The sequence below is a fragment of the Aethina tumida genome, chromosome 2, assembly GCF_024364675.1.
Source record: "Aethina tumida isolate Nest 87 chromosome 2, icAetTumi1.1, whole genome shotgun sequence".
NCBI classification, from domain to species: Eukaryota; Metazoa; Arthropoda; class Insecta; order Coleoptera; family Nitidulidae; genus Aethina; species Aethina tumida.
Genome location: NC_065436.1, coordinates 19,832,698 through 19,850,617, shown reverse-complemented (window position 1 = coordinate 19,850,617; position 17,920 = coordinate 19,832,698).

Sequence of the window (17,920 nt, the reverse complement as noted above, 5' to 3'; positions counted from 1 at the left end):
ACAATCAGGTCACATTCAGTAAATTGTTATGGCATAAGATCGGGATATGTAAGTTTGTATATGCAGTTTCTTATTTTACATATTTGAACAAGGACTGATCCCGTGAATAATTCAATCGGTTCACCTGCACGTCTCGATTGCACCTTGAATGTGATTAGGGCCTGATCCCGGGGAGGAGAATGCACCAAAACGGATCTATTCTATGTAGAACAGCGAGGGAATGTGCACACAACAATAAATAGTAAATAACCAGAAGCAAAGGCGCTGATGCAAGCCGTAAGTTCCGCCGTGCGCAGCGAGGAGCGCGGTTTAATTAATCTTCTTTGTAAATATATTTGCAACAGATATTCATACGCGTTTGTCTAATTTGGAACTCGGCAGTGTTAAACAGAATTAAATGAGAATTTCCACTGTTCCGGTATAAATTATTAATGAATGTAATAATTAACAATAATAACTAGGTTTGTTTGTGGAAACTATAATAATATATTCACATATTATCATATGCTATAAATTCAAAGCAGTATTTTTATCATCAAAGAAAGTACCATATATTTTCTCCTTTTTGATTCGGTAATTACATCCTACGAAAATTTTTATGTATCCTTACTCGAAATTTCTGGAAGATTATCTAGAGACTGTAGTTAGGTAGACCTTGAATAAATTCTCGCTGGGTTTTAACAAAATAAAAGCTTTTTCTAAAATATATGGAACAAAAATATTGGCTATCACTGGCCACTACATTCTTCCATCTTTCTGGCAGTATTTGAATAGGAATTTGTGAAAATCGGATGGAGCTATGTTAGACGAATATGGTGAGTGAATTTCTTATTGAAGCGTTTTCAGGTAGATTTTCACTGGTTTTGCAATATGAAGCGTATAACAGAACCTACCAAATGCAGAAAAGAAGCTTCAAACTTCGGATTATCGTAATGTATCCATTTTTTATCGCCAGACTCGATACGGTGAAAAAAACATTTTCTGCTGTTGGAGCAGTGGTTCACAAGTAAGAAAACGCCATTCGACGTCTCTCAGCTTCAAATCATACGGTATCCAATGTTCCTCGCTTCTGGATCATTCTTATCACTTCTAAACATTTTCAAACTGTTGACTCATCTATTTCGAATCCATTTCCAAGTTCTGATATCGTCTGACATCGCTTTAGATAATTCCTCCAAATATTTGTCTTCAATTTTATTCAGTGCTCCGTGACGTTCTTTATTCTCCAATTCACAATTGTCCACTACACACATATATTGAAAAAATCCATGCATGGAGTATTAGTACTGTCATTTTTCAAGAAACAGCGAGAACTTATTCAAAGTCCTAATATTATATTGAGCAGCTCAGAACACAATTATTTATGTTTATGTATATTTTATACACAGAAGTTAAATTGATTAATGTTTCTAAGTAATAATTTTTAATACTAAATAATGTTATTTATATATATATATATAATAATTTAATATAAACAATGTACAAAATTATATTTGCTTAATTAGTCTATGTAGCAATAGAATAATATAAATATATAGTAATAACGTTTATAAATACATGTGCTGATAAATCCTCACATTTCAATATTATAGTAAAAAATAGCTATTTCACAAGAATTGGAAGGCTCGTTAGAGTGGTCTCCAAAATCACCAGATTTAACCTCCTTAAACTTCTATTTATGAGGATACATTAATAATCATCTTCAAAATAATGGAGAAGAATTTGAGCAATTAATTAATTAATTTTTTACATCACACTGACTATTAATTATTGCAAATGCGTATTTTTGGAAAATAAGAGACTATTTTTTCGCATTATCCCTTAAAGAATTAGACCTTTTGAACAAATTATCATATGACCTACATTGCCATTAAAGATTTTGTAGTTAGAGTGGCTATCCTCTCAGTGGTAAATCGGGGTGAGTTGTGCCCTGTTTTGGTTCCTTCTTCAACCTTTCGAAACGGGTTTTTCAAATTTTATTTATCGATTATTATGTAAGCAATATAGCATATAGCCCCACTGAAAAAAGCTATGGGTTTTCTTATTCTTTTTGTATTGATATTTAGTTCTTATAAGAATGTTTACTTTCTACAGGGGATTCTACAATACTTCGATAGTTTTCTTAAGTGTTAGATGAGTAATATAGATGCATAATAGAGAAAAGATGACCATGATCATTTATAATAACAAGCTTATAAACTGTAGCAATGAAAGAAGCTATATGTTTTCTTATCATCTTTGTGTCGATAATTAGTTCATGTAAAAATTTTTACCCTTAACATTTCCGCATCTGCAAGATTATTTGGTGATTCTATAGTACCTACCTCGATAGTTTCCTTAAGTGTTGTAGTGCAATATATTACATAATAGACAAATGTTTAACATTTATAAGAACACTCTGCCTGAAACTTATGAACTATATTAAAGAAAGAAGCTCTAAGATTTGGTCTCCTTTTTTTAATCATTATTTTCTATATTAATTTTACTATGTAATCAGAACTATTATACTAAGGAAATGCTTCAATAATGATGAAAGGAGACTTATCATATTAATCATATCTACTTTGGAAAATTTATTAAGCTATATAAGTTATAATATAACTCTATACATGTATAGTTGTGAAATGATCAATATTTTGATAATATTTATCTTTAGTTAACGTTATTTATTACTGCGGCTACATTAACCGGGAATGCACACAAAAAGAACAGTCTCTATTTTACGGCGGGTAATTTTTAAGGCAATTTTTTGCCGCATAAATAACTGAGTAGTCTCTTAGGGCCTAAGTGGCGTAATAAATTGGTAATAGAGTCTATCTTCTGCTGGAAAATAGAAACAGATTTGTGCTTGTCAACGTTCCGAGTTTTGACGGTGGTTTTTACAGTTGCCACTTGATGTTTTGATACCCGACCTTTTACAGTTGGCAAAGATTTGAAATTATTGGAATCATATCAATAAACAACAATACACGAACTTCATCACGAAACGAATGTAGTCAACATTCATTAAATAATTAGTGTTAATTTAATCAAAAACGAAGGTTGGCACGTTCCGGAAACTACCCTAATTGAAACTGACAGAACAAAGGGCGAAATAATTAGAGATATCGGTGTTGCTTATGTATTTCTATCGGAATTGGAATAAGAGAATATCGTTTCTGGATAAACGGCTGTCTTTATTAGCGAAAGAGGCGAGCTAACTAGTCGACACTTCGCCAGAGCGACTTACGTCAGACCCGCATCAAGATTCGGACCCCGAAACGCGTCTAATGAGCCAAAGTGCCTTTTGCACTTCTATGCTGTTATTTCATCATTGGGCTTTGATTGAATATTTAGGTTGATACGGGTAAATACTCCGCTGTGTAATTGGGAGTTTGATTTCAAGTAAATTTTTTTTATATTTTAATTCAAACGTATTAATTAATTGATATGAGATATATATTATTCATATTGACAAGATACATCACAGTTTGACTTTAGGCGACGCCTGATGGTAAAGTACATGTTCGGTCAGATGTTTGATAATGACCCATTCATCCCACCGGCTGTTGCCCAAAGGATCGATGCTTACATTGTTCTCTAATCAAGTTTGATGACAGCCTCATGGAGTGCATATATAAGACTGTTATGTTTGCAGGATTAACGGCGTTTCGCCAGGATTCCATTATCCTGTAAACGGCATTAGATAATTGAGGGACCATGTTGCTGACCGGGATTATAAGCGGAACCGTGTTTGTGGTGATTTAAAAATGTATGTGGCATATTTTAATTTCAAATCTGCATTTTAATAAAGATAATTTAATAAAGACACAAAAGCAAAGCATTAAGATTAAAATATTTCTTAGTCCATAGTTACATTTGCAGAATTGCTAATTTCTATAAACCCATACACAGTAGATAGAAATAGTTTGTAAATTATGTATATTATACATATGAGAAAAGTATAAAATTAATTTTATAAATCTTTGAATTTTGTTTTAGACCTTTTTGTAAATAAAAAACTAATTTATTATTTATTTATTTATATTAAATTAAAGTGAAAAATATCATATTTGATAATTTTAAAATATAAATATAAAAATTAACGTACATATCACTAATTTTTAACATAACATGAAGTATAATTTAAATTAACCAAAAATAATTTTAATAAACAATGTCCTCTGTGTTTATTTAGAACTGCTCTTGGTCATAAATAGAGATAGAGAAATAGAACAAAGGTCAATACCATTTTGAAGTATTTGAATGCATTCTGACAATTCGTGTTTAAGTCTAATGATGGTACAAGCCATGATAAAACTTCAGTTCCTTCATTGGTCTACGAACTTGTACAGACCAACAAATAGAAAGAAAGCTGATTGCAAAATATCATTTAGAAAAACGTTATCAGTTTTATCGTTAATAATGATACCATCCTAAACCATTATTGTGCCACTTCTATATGTATAAACTTTCTGTGGATGTCCTAAGATGTTCTAAATTTCCAGACCCTCCACACTCTCGTTTGATGAAATTTGGATCGAAACTAAATGGAATTCATCTGTTAATAAAACTGTGACCCAATCAATCATTTTCAACTGAGTTTTAGAAATCGTTATACGTTTAGTTCTAGTAAGAGGGGTGAATCTTATTCTAGAACGTATTTGGATTCATGTAATTTGTTTCTTACAGTATTACTACTGAAGATTCTCTTCAAATATAGATTCTGAATTGGTAGATTCAGCCAGATCATCAGCTTCTATAAACTAATAAGACTTTGGAAAACATTAAACCTCTCAGTTACTTTAATTTACCTTAAACCACTGCTTGATTCATTTATTCCAAAATTAAGTTCCATTGAAAACACAATAATTTTGATGCAATAGACATTTAACAACATCTTTATCTATACAAAACATGACAGGATTTTTATACTGATAGAAAATATATAATAATAGTAACAAAAAGCAAATTTAAGTAATTTATCTGGATTTTTATAAAATACATTTAGACTTTGCTTGGTTGGTTTTAGAAAATTTTAAATGTGGTCTATTATTTAGTTACAAATACAATACGATCATTTTTTATTTTAGTTTTAGGAATAACAAAAATTATCAACTTCTAAAATTTGTTTATCTACGTTGAATAAACCCTTTGTTTAAAAATAATTAAAATTTTTGAAATTTGTTAGTGTTTATACATATGTATATGTACAATTGTATTATTTTTATTGTAATTCGCCTGCCATTTCATGCTGCAATGTTTTGTTTTTGTTTTTAATGAAAAGCTCAAATGTGATTTATTATTTATTAAAAATATTCCTTTCCGACTTTATAGCTCAATGTGCGCTCGATATTCGTTGTTCCTGAAATATTCCCATTTCAAACGAAAAGTGATATACGTAATATAAAGAAAATATGAAAATATATAATAAAATTTCAATCTATTCTCAAACCTTACAGCTATATATTATATATTTAAAATATCTGCTGTGTTCTCTACCGAAACAAACAAAAATAAAAATGAATTTGAAATTGGACTCGAAGCCTTGAATGAAAACATGGTGCATTTCGAATATGTATTACCCACTTAGATATGAATTTGAAACTGCTTTATGAGTTTATTAGTTAAGTAATTTAAAACAAAAAACTTTTATTACTTTGGCAAATTTCTGATATATTTATTTAGTCTGACTTGCCTTATTTACATGAGCATTAACCAATTTTTTTCTCTTTTCGCAGGTCCGGTTATTTCACAATCGAACAAAGAAGGATGTAGTTTCACTGCATTATAACTTGGATAAAGAATATTGTTTGTCCTACACAAAGAAAACTCTCATTGTCTGTCTGACAAATTTGTACTCGTTATGGTTAAAGTCGAAAAGCCCAGCAGCCACATTTACCTCTAGATTAGTCCAGGCAATTCCATAAACAATTATGCCTTTGTTGGAGCACGATTTATGGTTTCTACAGTCTTTTCTATCACAAACATTCGCTTTGAAAATAACCATTCAAAAGATCGTACGACCAGAACTGGAATTTGTTACGTTATATAACTAATCTCATTTAACCCTCATTACATTTGCAGTTTTACAGCAGTATTAAAGTTTACTCGTCCATTATAATTTTACCTTATAAATTGTTCGTTAATAAATCAATCTGTTGGTTAGACCCATATAAAGCTGTTGTTCTAATAGTATGTAAACAAGGCTACACATGCAACGTGAAATTCCTCAATTTGATAACATTCTTTTGAGTACAATTTAATTAATAAGAATTGCCGCCATTTAATGCACTTTGTGGTCATGAACACGGAATATGTCATGTCACAACAGCAGCAAAACGGATTGCCATTAAGCGGCGGGTCGAATGATTTATTGGCGAATGAGATCTAATAAAGAAATGTGACATGATAAATGTGGCTTATTTACATACTGTTATTAAAAGATTAAAATTTATAACAGCTCTTAATGGTACCCATATTTAAACGTAAACCGCATGGCACAATCGATCAGTAATTATTGATAGTTGTTTTCAGCCCGTATAATTGTCGTATCGCCAATGTGACTCACGTAGTGAATAATTTAAGAAATTCTATCTTGTATCTTCAGGCGTGACATTCCTTTAAAGTATTTTTTATGTAATCCATAAATAAAAAATTTAATCATATTGTTAAAGCACAAACAGTTCCAGTTTGTTACATCAAAGATAATATCGGGGATATTAAGATTTTAGTATCGTTTTAAAAGCTGTTAAGTTCGGCATTAAGTGCCATTTAATACGGTTGTAATACTGTGTGCAGCAATAACGATTAGCTTGAATACACTTTCGCCAGAATGGTTTCAAAGACTTTCTAGTTAGGTAAATATACTCCCACATCATCAATATCATTTTTCCATAACTATTGTACAATCAAACAAAAAAATCCGAGATATCAAGACTTCGAGTTATTAAATAAAATACATACGTAGAAAGTTATAAATGTATATGTAAGTATGTATTAAGCTAGATATTACAAAAAATATTGCTAAAGTACACATTTTAATAACAAAAAACATCATTTTGAAACCTACAAAATATGTAATACATAATACCTTCAATTCAATTCTTCAGATTCTTTAGATTCTTTAGATTCCTTAGATTCTTTAGATTCTTTAGATTCATTAGATTCTTTAGATTCTTTAGATTCTTTAGATTCTTTAGATTCTTTAGATTCTTTAGATTCTTTAGATTCTTTAGATTCTTTAGATTCTTTAGATTCTTTAGATTCTTTAGATTCTTTAGATTCTTTAGATTCTTTAGATTCTTTAGATTCTTTAGATTCTTTAGATTCTTTAGATTCTTTAGATTCTTTAGATTCTTTAGATTCTTTAGATTCTTTAGATTCTTTAGATTCTTTAGATTCTTTAGATTCTTTAGATTCTTTAGATTCTTTAGATTCTTTAGATTCTTTAGATTCTTTAGATTCTTTAGATTCTTTAGATTCTTTAGATTCTTTAGATTCTTTAGATTCTTTAGATTCTTTAGATTCTTTAGATTCTTTAGATTCTTTAGATTCTTTAGATTCTTTAGATTCTTTAGATTCTTTAGATTCTTTAGATTCTTTAGATTCTTTAGATTCTTTAGATTCTTTAGATTCTTTAGATTCTTTAGATTCTTTAGATTCTTTAGATTCTTTAGATTCTTTAGATTCTTTAGATTCTTTAGATTCTTTAGATTCTTTAGATTCTTTAGATTCTTTAGATTCTTTAGATTCTTTAGATTCTTTAGATTCTTTAGATTCTTTAGATTCTTTAGATTCTTTAGATTCTTTAGATTCTTTAGATTCTTTAGATTCTTTAGATTCTTTAGATTCTTTAGATTCTTTAGATTCTTTAGATACTTTAGATACTTTAGATTATTATATAAAGCATTTTTAATTTCATACTCAAAAAAGCTAGGATTAAACCATTGCAGAATAGCTTTATCGACATTTTCATACATAGGTTTTCTCACGTCCAGTAGTGAAATTTAAACATTACCACTGTAGTAGTTGTCTTTAAGGCATTAAATTGGAAAAACTCTTAGTAAAATGTACTTCCATTTAGAATTTAGGATATTGCAATTATGTAAACACCATAAACTAAATTGTAGGGGTTTCCGGCATTATTCTAATCAATCGATAATTGGTCTTAGAATTGTTGTTGGCAGGGAATATCGTTCGGGAATAATAGCCGTATCATCGGAAAGGAAAACCTCGAGAGTTTAGATGAGACAGGAGAAATTCGGCTTATCGAAGTTTGTGCCAAATATTTAGCTCGAGTTGTCAAAATAATCGAGTATGTCGACTATATTTAAGTTTTCAATATCTGAAATTTATCACCAGCTATTTCTATTTGAAAACGGTGCTCATTAATATTTAAAGTTTGAGATCCGATTTTATTACAGAATTTATCTTCCAGATAATGCTCATCGGAGTTTTAGAATCGGATTTAATGTCGTCCGGAACATTGTTGCTGCACTCGCTAAATCAATTACTTAGTTGCCTTCGATGTTGTGCACTCATACACATTGACTTGCTGCTGAATGCGACGTTACGAATTTAGAGAAGTTTTACAAGGCTTTATGTGGTAAATAACATTAAAATGCGGTTTTATCTCGTGGCCTGTAAATTATTTAATAATGGCGTGTTGTTTTAAGGCCGAATTACCTATAAATTTTACGAATGGTGGTGGTAATTAAGTGTTCATTTAATTAATGTGAAGCGTTTAATTAATTAATGGTGCATCAAGTGTGAAGTTATCAAATTATCTATAGTAGTGTTACAGATTATAATCAACAAGCGTGAGATATAGACGCAGAACTCAAAACGGAGGGCAACAACGTTGTAAGACGTACAGTGTCAGGAATAATCTGCAAGCTCTGATTTGCTAGTCAGGCCGACTAGTCTAACTGCAACTGACTAGCTTTAATGTGTTAATTAATGGCCGGAAATTTGCTTAAGTTATGAACAAGATCAACATTGCAGCAATAACTTAGGGGTTGACTTACATACATAAGCCATGACTTATGCGCACACCTATAAATCAAATTATTACGAAATTGTTCGAAGCCATTCTGATGTCACAGTTTGGCCAACTCGGATCTCACTAGAGGCGTTGGTTTATAATTGTAATTATTAATTATATTTATTGAATTATTGACATGTCGATTCGTAAATACTGTCACGATCGTATTAATTTAGAAAACTGCACAGTTTCGGTATCAATTGGTTTGCAAACGTACGAGCCAAGGAAAGTCGCAATAAGTTAGGCATTGTTTGGGCCACAGAGAAACGGCAACTGAAAGCCAAATGGTCGACCGATCCACGACAGTTGGAAAAAGAGTCTTAACAAAACCGAAATTACCCCACCTCGGAAACGGTTGTATTTATTTATTGCCGTTCTGACCGTCGCCGCAAAAAAGCCGTCGTAAAAACACCAACGTCAGTTTCGACTTCTGGACCGTTCCCGTCCAGTCCGTTAAGGACTGTTTCTCCTGCTCCTCGATACTCGTTTCGGGCGACTGTTTTATGTCCGCCATCCGTCTTTGCAAATTAGAATTGGGTGGAATAACTAAGTATGATTAAAACAAAGTAATTTTTTTGCTGGAGCTTTAATTGCAATAAATGGCGTTTTACATATAAACAAATAAAGTGAGAACCAAATTAATTTGTTCAATGAACGTTCACAATAGAAAACAATCATTTTGTTTTAAAAAATAAATTTTATAAAATATATTAGTTATGCATATATATATTTGGCGTGTTTTACAGTTTCGAAATTGATTTGATGAATTTTCCATGTGGAATCACTTTTATAACTGCGTCGTTCAGTCGACTGAAAATACAAAGCATAAAATGTCACATTGTGAATACACATGAATATGAGAAGAGTAAATTTGTTCGGCATCGACAATTAATCAGCAATTACAGAACAGGACCGTTCCTAACAATTTATGTTTGACTTTTTTACGGCGGCCGACTTTTTCACAAAATAATGATATGATGAACATTGAAAAACGCGGCGAGCAAGTGAGCGCAAGTAAATCAGCGATATCGTCATAAATTCTGTAGCGATTTGCGTGTGTCGGTCGTAAATAACGGGCGGCGCACATCGAAAACCCATAAAATATTTGACGAAAATGATTTAATCTGGTGCCGGTGTTAGTGGCGCTGCCTCCACGCCTGGATTATGTAGTGTTGCACGTTCCTCTACGTTTTACTGCCCTCGTCCAAATTATTTTCCACCACATTTACATACTACTACCTGACCTCTTCTGACAGGATTAATTCGTCTACTGATATTATGAGCGGATTGCAACCAAATCGGGTTTACCGCAAGTGCAATAGTCATTAGGCATTTCGGTTTAAGTTTGGACGTCAATTTTGATTCGGAATTCGATGTATTTGACACACCAAATGATTTAATTATTATTCAGACTATTTAATCCATTTATGAATATATTTTGAATATATTGAATATATTTCCATCCATAAATTATTACAACTATTATTTTATTTATCTCGTTTCAATTCATACTCATGGAAGCGTAAATATTACAGCTCTTATACGACAGCCTGAAGTGTATAGTATCATAATAGTCCTGAAGCTGTATCAGTCAAATTCAGGAACCATCAAAAGAATTCCAGTAAAGGAGACAGTAAGACAGTAAATAAAATGCCTAGATCAACTTTTTTTTACAACTGATCTACGGGTATATTTCTTTATTCTTCTCTCTTCTTCATGATCATTCTTTACTGCATAGTTGTTTATAGTAAATTATACCAAAAGTACTGTCTGTGATCTGGGATGAACCCATTAAACATGTGACGATGATCACTAAATATACCGGTTTATCATCACCTCTTAAAACCTTTGATTATATAAAAAGGAAAAGATCTTGGTGTTACAACCCTTATGCAGTTACCTAGAGTGTAATGTACCACAATGATTTAAGATTTTTGTTTCATTTTTTAATCAATTACTATTTTTCTAAAAAAAATCAATTATATCTAGGTGATGCGATTTTTATTGCACGTAGTATATAACCGTTACTTCAGGTCCAAAATCTGTTTCAGTTTATTTACTGTTGTTTTGAAATTCTCCTGATGCTCTTTCAATATGACTAATACAGATTTAGAAGTTCTGTGGTACATTGCACTCTAGGTAACTGCATAAGGGTTGTAACACCAAGATCTTTCCCTTTTTATATAATCAAAGGTTTTAAGAGGTGAGAGATCATTTTTTACTCCATAGTTGGTTATAGTAGACTACACCAAAAAAAAGTTAACTGTCTGTGATCTGGGATGAACCCATTAAACATGTGACTATGATCACTAAATATACTGGTTTATCAACACCTCTTAAAACCTTTGATTATATAAAAAGGAAAAGATCTTGGTGTTACAACCCTTATGCAGTTACCTAGAGTGTAATGTACCACAAAACTTCTGAATCTGTATTAGTCATATTGAGGGAGTATCAGAAGAATTTCAAAACAACAGTAAATAAACTGAAACAGATTTTGGACATGAAATGACGGTTATGTACTACGTGCAAAAAAAATCACAACACCTAGATATAATTGATTTTTTTAGAAAAATAATAATTGATTAAAAAATTAAACAAAAATCTTAAATCATAAATTGTAAGATGCTAATAATGTGTCGAACTCCCTCTTTGATTAAGAGACTCATTGACGCGTCGTGGCATCGATTTAATGAGACTATCGACATCTTGTGGTATCACATCCTACACGAACAGAATCTAACGTCTTACTTCATTAAGAGTCCGTGAAGGGCGCCGTAAATTCTTTAACAGTCATCCCATCATATCCCACATGTTCGATTGGTTAAAGGTCTAAAGATCTAGGTGGCCAAGGCAGTAAATTCACATGGGAGGCTTCTAGGAAGTTTAATTAATGTATTCATGGCAATACGTGGACAGGGATTATGTTGCTGACAAGTTACTCCGAGATCTCTTCTTATGTAGGGATGAAAATAAGGCTCCAGAACGTCATCCACATATCGCAGAGACGTCATATTGCCATTAATGAAAACTGAATGTGACCTTATTTCTTCTTTGTACTCTAGGCATGTTAAATTTTTAGTACAAATTACTAAATAAAACAAATTGTGACAAAAACTAAGTATTCACTTGTTTGAAACAGTTTAAAGATAAGAAGAAAAAGGAACAAAAAACCGACAATACGTTTTTCCATCGACTTCAAATTTTAATCAATTCTTATTTCAATAGGTATCTACTTGTACACCAAATTTTTTGAAAATATCTGAATGCGTTCTGGAAGCTACGGTTTTTTTACAGTTAGTATACAATAATTAAATTCTTATAATGAATATTTTGATTCGGACTTGATGATTACCAGGACTATTTAAACCATTCACGAATATATTTTGGACATTTATCTCACAGTACATCCCTCTTTCCACATATAAAAAAAAACACAGTATCCATAAATCACATCATTTAATACGAGAACGCCCTTTTTATTTTTCTCCTTTATATACATATTTATGGAAGCGTTTTTGAGATTTGGCGTGCCGGAATACGTATAAGCAGAATATGAGAATTTGTACGTTGTTCGGTATTATGTTCTTTGAAATTTGTTCTATTAGGCCAGGCACCACAACTGTCGTCCCTTTTTTCACACAAACGAGTTCCCATTTGTGCAAAATTGCATTTGCTTTGCTTCCACACGATCGTCACAAAACCACTAGGCAATGATACAATTGTCCCATATACGCGTTTAAAATGAACACCTTTCGACTCAGGAACGTACATATTTATTTCCTTTCCCATCACATATTTTTAAACATATATAGGACAACTTACATTTAAATTTGCACCCAGAGTACAGGTCCTGAAAACTATATTCCAGGCCCGAAAACACGATACGTTCAACTTAAGTTTACTAACATTAAAACTCTTTTTTATGGTTATTTTTTATAAGAAACTTGTTGAAGATGAACATAAAGGGAGCCGTACTCGAGAAGTTTCATGAAAAATACCTGCCGTATCTATAAAACCTAAAAAAAATATTCGCAAAGTGTATTTATCGTTTGACGCGCAATTTATATTGTAAAGCTTTTAAGGGAATTTAATCCAGCCACTTACAAAGGAGGTTTCTTTCTCATTTAATATAATATATACGGTTTTGTAATGCTGACGATATTCAGCAACGATTCAGTTTTTTGTGGAAAAATTCCAAGACAGAAATATAGTAGCCTCGTTAAAGTTCACACAAATTAATTGCTGGAGCTTATAAAATTGTTGTGTTTTATGCCTTTCTTTTCATTTTGTTATGATGAAATATTACCTGCAGTATATTTCGTATGACGTCCTAAATCATTTTGTCTTCACTTATAAAGCTTGGTTTAAAACAGTTCAAATGGGCCAAGATAATTTAGGACCAAATACAAAATAACATATCCAAATAAAAATTCTTTAAATTGGAAATTTAAAATGTTTTATAATAAATGGATTTCTTTACAATTGTTTAGCTAAATTAGCCAAATTTGGGAATAGAAAAGAATGGTTTGACGCCCTCAGAATAGTTTCAACAAATGTTTTTGATAATAATTGAGTTGAGGCTCTTCAAATGTAAGTACTGAATCATATAAGGATGACCAGATTTTTCCATTTTTATAAAATTTACCGAAACTGTCCACAGTTGATGTTTATCCAATAAATACCAATTAGTTCAGCGTCTTGTAACTTGAGACATAAGCTTTTAAAGGTTGATACGTTCTTTCGTTGTGTACTTTCGGATTGCCTTCGTACATTGTATCTTTAAACCTAGTTCTACAATTCATAAAATATAAAGGAAAAAATCACAAGGAAACATTTGTGTTTAGAGCTATTTTTAGGACATCAATGTAAATTCCTCATGAGGCATATTTGATACGTCAGAGTTATTATTAAATATATGAAAGAGACATGTTTATTGTGTTTATGTTTTCACGGGACATGTCTAGAAAATCGTCCTTGTCCTCTTGTTACACTAACACCATGGAGATGTGTCCCTAAGCCATATTATACTTGGATTTTTATCACCGCATGTAACTGACATATCTCGGTTATAATATCGTCGCGTTCCATTTTATGGACATATTGTCACACTGTGAATGTGTTATTTTTAATATTGTATATCCCAAAATGCCACATTTATTCGCAATCTATTCATGAACATGAACATTATGAAAATATATGCCTGTTGGAATTATGCGTGTAGTAAATAAATTGATAACTTGATAAACGTTCAGAGAGTGAAAAGTTATTTTCGGTAACATGAAAGTGACATATCTGATATTTATTTTTCTTTAAATTTACCATTGAATATAAAAGTTAGTGGCACAAATTCTTCAGATCATTTGTTGCGTTCCGTTAGACATTTTTACAAAGTCGGTCATATATTCGCTCCCAGATTCGTGAAAGAAAAAAATGTCAAAACCAACCGCACGCCAACAGAAGCTCTCCGACGAACGGAAATGGAAACATTTCGGAATGCATTTCCTGCCTTGTCTAATAGGAAAACACTCTAGATTTGCGGATATGTCCCGACAATTTTTTAAATCGAATTTATTTTGTCCGTTTAGAAACGCAACAAGAATTATGGGATATTTAATTACATTTGCAAGATTTTTAATACGTCAGGAAATTAAATGTTGAATCAAACAAAGAATCAAGAACCAAGGGCAAATTTGTCACATAAATGGAGGTCAATTAATCAGTAAATCAAAAATTAATACATGTCCATGCAGAAGCAATCATAATAAAGAATAATGAGAGTGGTGAAGAAAGATTAAGTAAATGTATCCGGGTCAGAGGGAGACTTTCGAAAATTAATAGTGAAGGAAATATGTCCTTGTCAGTGACAGTGGAACGCAATAAGAAGTTTTCAGGCCCGTTGGCCGGCTGGTCGGGCTCAGAGGTCATCATCAAGACACGAATCATAAATAGTTTTTGAGAGTTCAGTGTCCATAACGGCTGTATAATGTCAGAGTCAAGCGACCGTCTAATAAATCATAGCCGCCACCCGCCCTCTGGGCAAGGACGAAGCCGTTCCACGACTGGACCGATGACAGGATAACGGTTGGTTTCTATAAAGATTCACTTTTTTCTGCTTTTATTTTATTATGTGTATCGACGACTCGGGGATTTTTCCGTCTGAACACACGGTTCACTTGACTTGACCCAGTTCCTTACGGCTTTAACTGGTGACTGCACAATGAGACTAAATTCTACTTTTAATATAATTTCGTCGATCACTCCCCAATTCGACCTAATATTAATTAAATCACGGACCTAGTAGCCACAGCATAAACTGCAAACAATTTCTTAAAAGTAGTTGAAGGCATCCACAGAACTATTTAATTAAAATCGCCGTTGAAATAAAACACAGGCTCGATTGACGTTTCGCATTTAAATGATCTCATAGATATCGAAATCTCCGCATCGCCTGGAACAATCACATAATTTAATTGGGCTGTTCTTTGTGCGCAACAATTCCAATTAGTTTCAGAAACATTCCTCCTTAGAGAACGTGCACATGCACAATGGCCCCCATCGAATGAATCACTCACGGTTTCTTAAGCAACGCTGCGAGCCCGCTCAGGTTCACATATCGTTGATATTATCTGCGAATTCAATTAACGCGGTGCGATATTACTTCGGGATTTAATTTTCGCCCGGCTCTCGTAGTCACATAAGCAAACCGGTTCAGTTTGCTCAGTTATCCATAAAATTATTTAGGTTGTGTCGCACATGTGGGGTCCAGACGGTGTATTTGCAGTTTAGAGGGCATTTAAAGGCTCTCCATAAGACCGCCGTAGAGCCTCGGCTAGTCCTTTAACGCCTCTACGTTACGCATTTCGCTAATCTTTTATATCAACAGGTTTAATATTACGGGGCGTTCACATATAATTTATATCTTTATTGGCAGCGAGATTAAGATGGGTTGTTGAACAGGCTATTACATAAATTAATGGTTTTTATTTATCTAAGTTGTTGAATCAATATTTTTGTTTAATTGTATGATATGCAGTCGAAATTGATAAATTTGTTTATACATATTAAATGAGGCAGAATTTCGTGTGGGTTTAAACAGAGTGTACAGTAAATAGCTGTTATATGTTATCCAAATATTACCCATTTTAAATATATTGACAAAATAAAATTAATGATTAAACTGGTTAAGACAAGATATATTTAAACTTCTTCCATAGAAAATATTTATCCTAAAAATGATATATGAACACATGGTTTCTAAAATTTTTGGGACTTTGTTTCGGTTTTCAATTCTTACGTGATATATTCATACACCGTATTCATACTTAGTCACTTAGAAGGGCTTATTATTATTCAGGAGCTAATATGGGATAAAGACAAAAGGTGTTAAAATTAATGTGATTTTACAGAAAAACTCTTATCATAGAAAAATAAGAATGTTCAAAACAGGTGGTACTTTCATCTTTATTTCAATCAAGTTTGAATGTTTGTTTTGAAACTAATTTTCTTTCATCTGAATAACATATATAGTTTGTCATTGAAAGGGATGTTTATAGTTTATAAGAAACTTGTCATAATGTGCTCATATATAAAAATAAGTTATTTCATTTGAAGCTACATTTTATAGTGCTATTATATTAGTTTTTTCAGGGATTGATATTGATAAAAGATATATACTATATACAGTGTGATAGATATAACAACAGGTGAAATGGGTATTACTTTTTGAAATTTTGGAATCATATTCGGGGGATGAGTCCTGTCTAATTAATGTATGTCAATAATTAATTGATTTAATAGTACAGCTTGGTTTATAAGCAAATCATTAAAATTGCTACTGATTAAACTCATTTATTGACTAAATTATGGGAAAACATATATATATTTTTTACTTGTTCATTTTTTAGTTATTTATATTAGAATTTTGTTTTTGATATCAAATTTCAGGAATATTATTTTTATTTTAATGATTTTAATATTAATATATTTTCTATATTATATTATTTTTTCGGCGGCTGATGTTAAAAGATATATAAGTATATATATTGTGTCTTAACATAACAACATAACAAGAGGTAAAATGGGAATTAATTTTTCGAATTTTAAAATGATATTTGGGGGATGATGTAATTAATGTATGTCAACATTAATTGATATAATCATAAACAGCTTGTTCCATAAACAAAAGCCTTGAAATTGCTACTGACAAATGTCATATAAATTATGAGAAAATATATATATATATATATATTTTTTACTTGTTCATTTTTTACTTATTTATAGTGTAATTTTGTTTTTGATATCAAATTTCAGGAATATTATTTTTATTTTAATGATTTTAATATTAATCTATTTTCGATATTATATTAGTTTTTCAGAGACTGATGTTACTGATAGATAAATAAATATATACAGTGTGTCTTAAGATAGATGTAACAAAAGGTAAAATGGGTATTAATTTTCCGAATTTTAAAATGATATTCGGGGGATGAGTCCTGTCTAATTAAAAACTAATGTATATATAATATTAATTGACATAATCGTAAACAGCTTGTTTTATAAACAAAAGCATTAAAATTGCTATTGATTAAACTCTTTATTTACTAAATTTTGGAAAAATATATTTTTTTATTTGTTACTTATAAATAAGTCAAAAATGAACAATTTTTTATTATTCTTTATATTAATTATTTCATTTTTTCAGAGGCTGGAATAAAAATATATATAATATATACCGTGTGTTTCAGGACAAATGTAATAAGAGGTGAAATTGATATTATATTAATTTGTCGAATTTTGGAATAAATTTCTGGTAATGAGTCCCATCTAATGAAAAACTAATGTGTAAAAAAAATTAATTTATATGACCGTAAACAGTTTGTTGCTACTGACAAA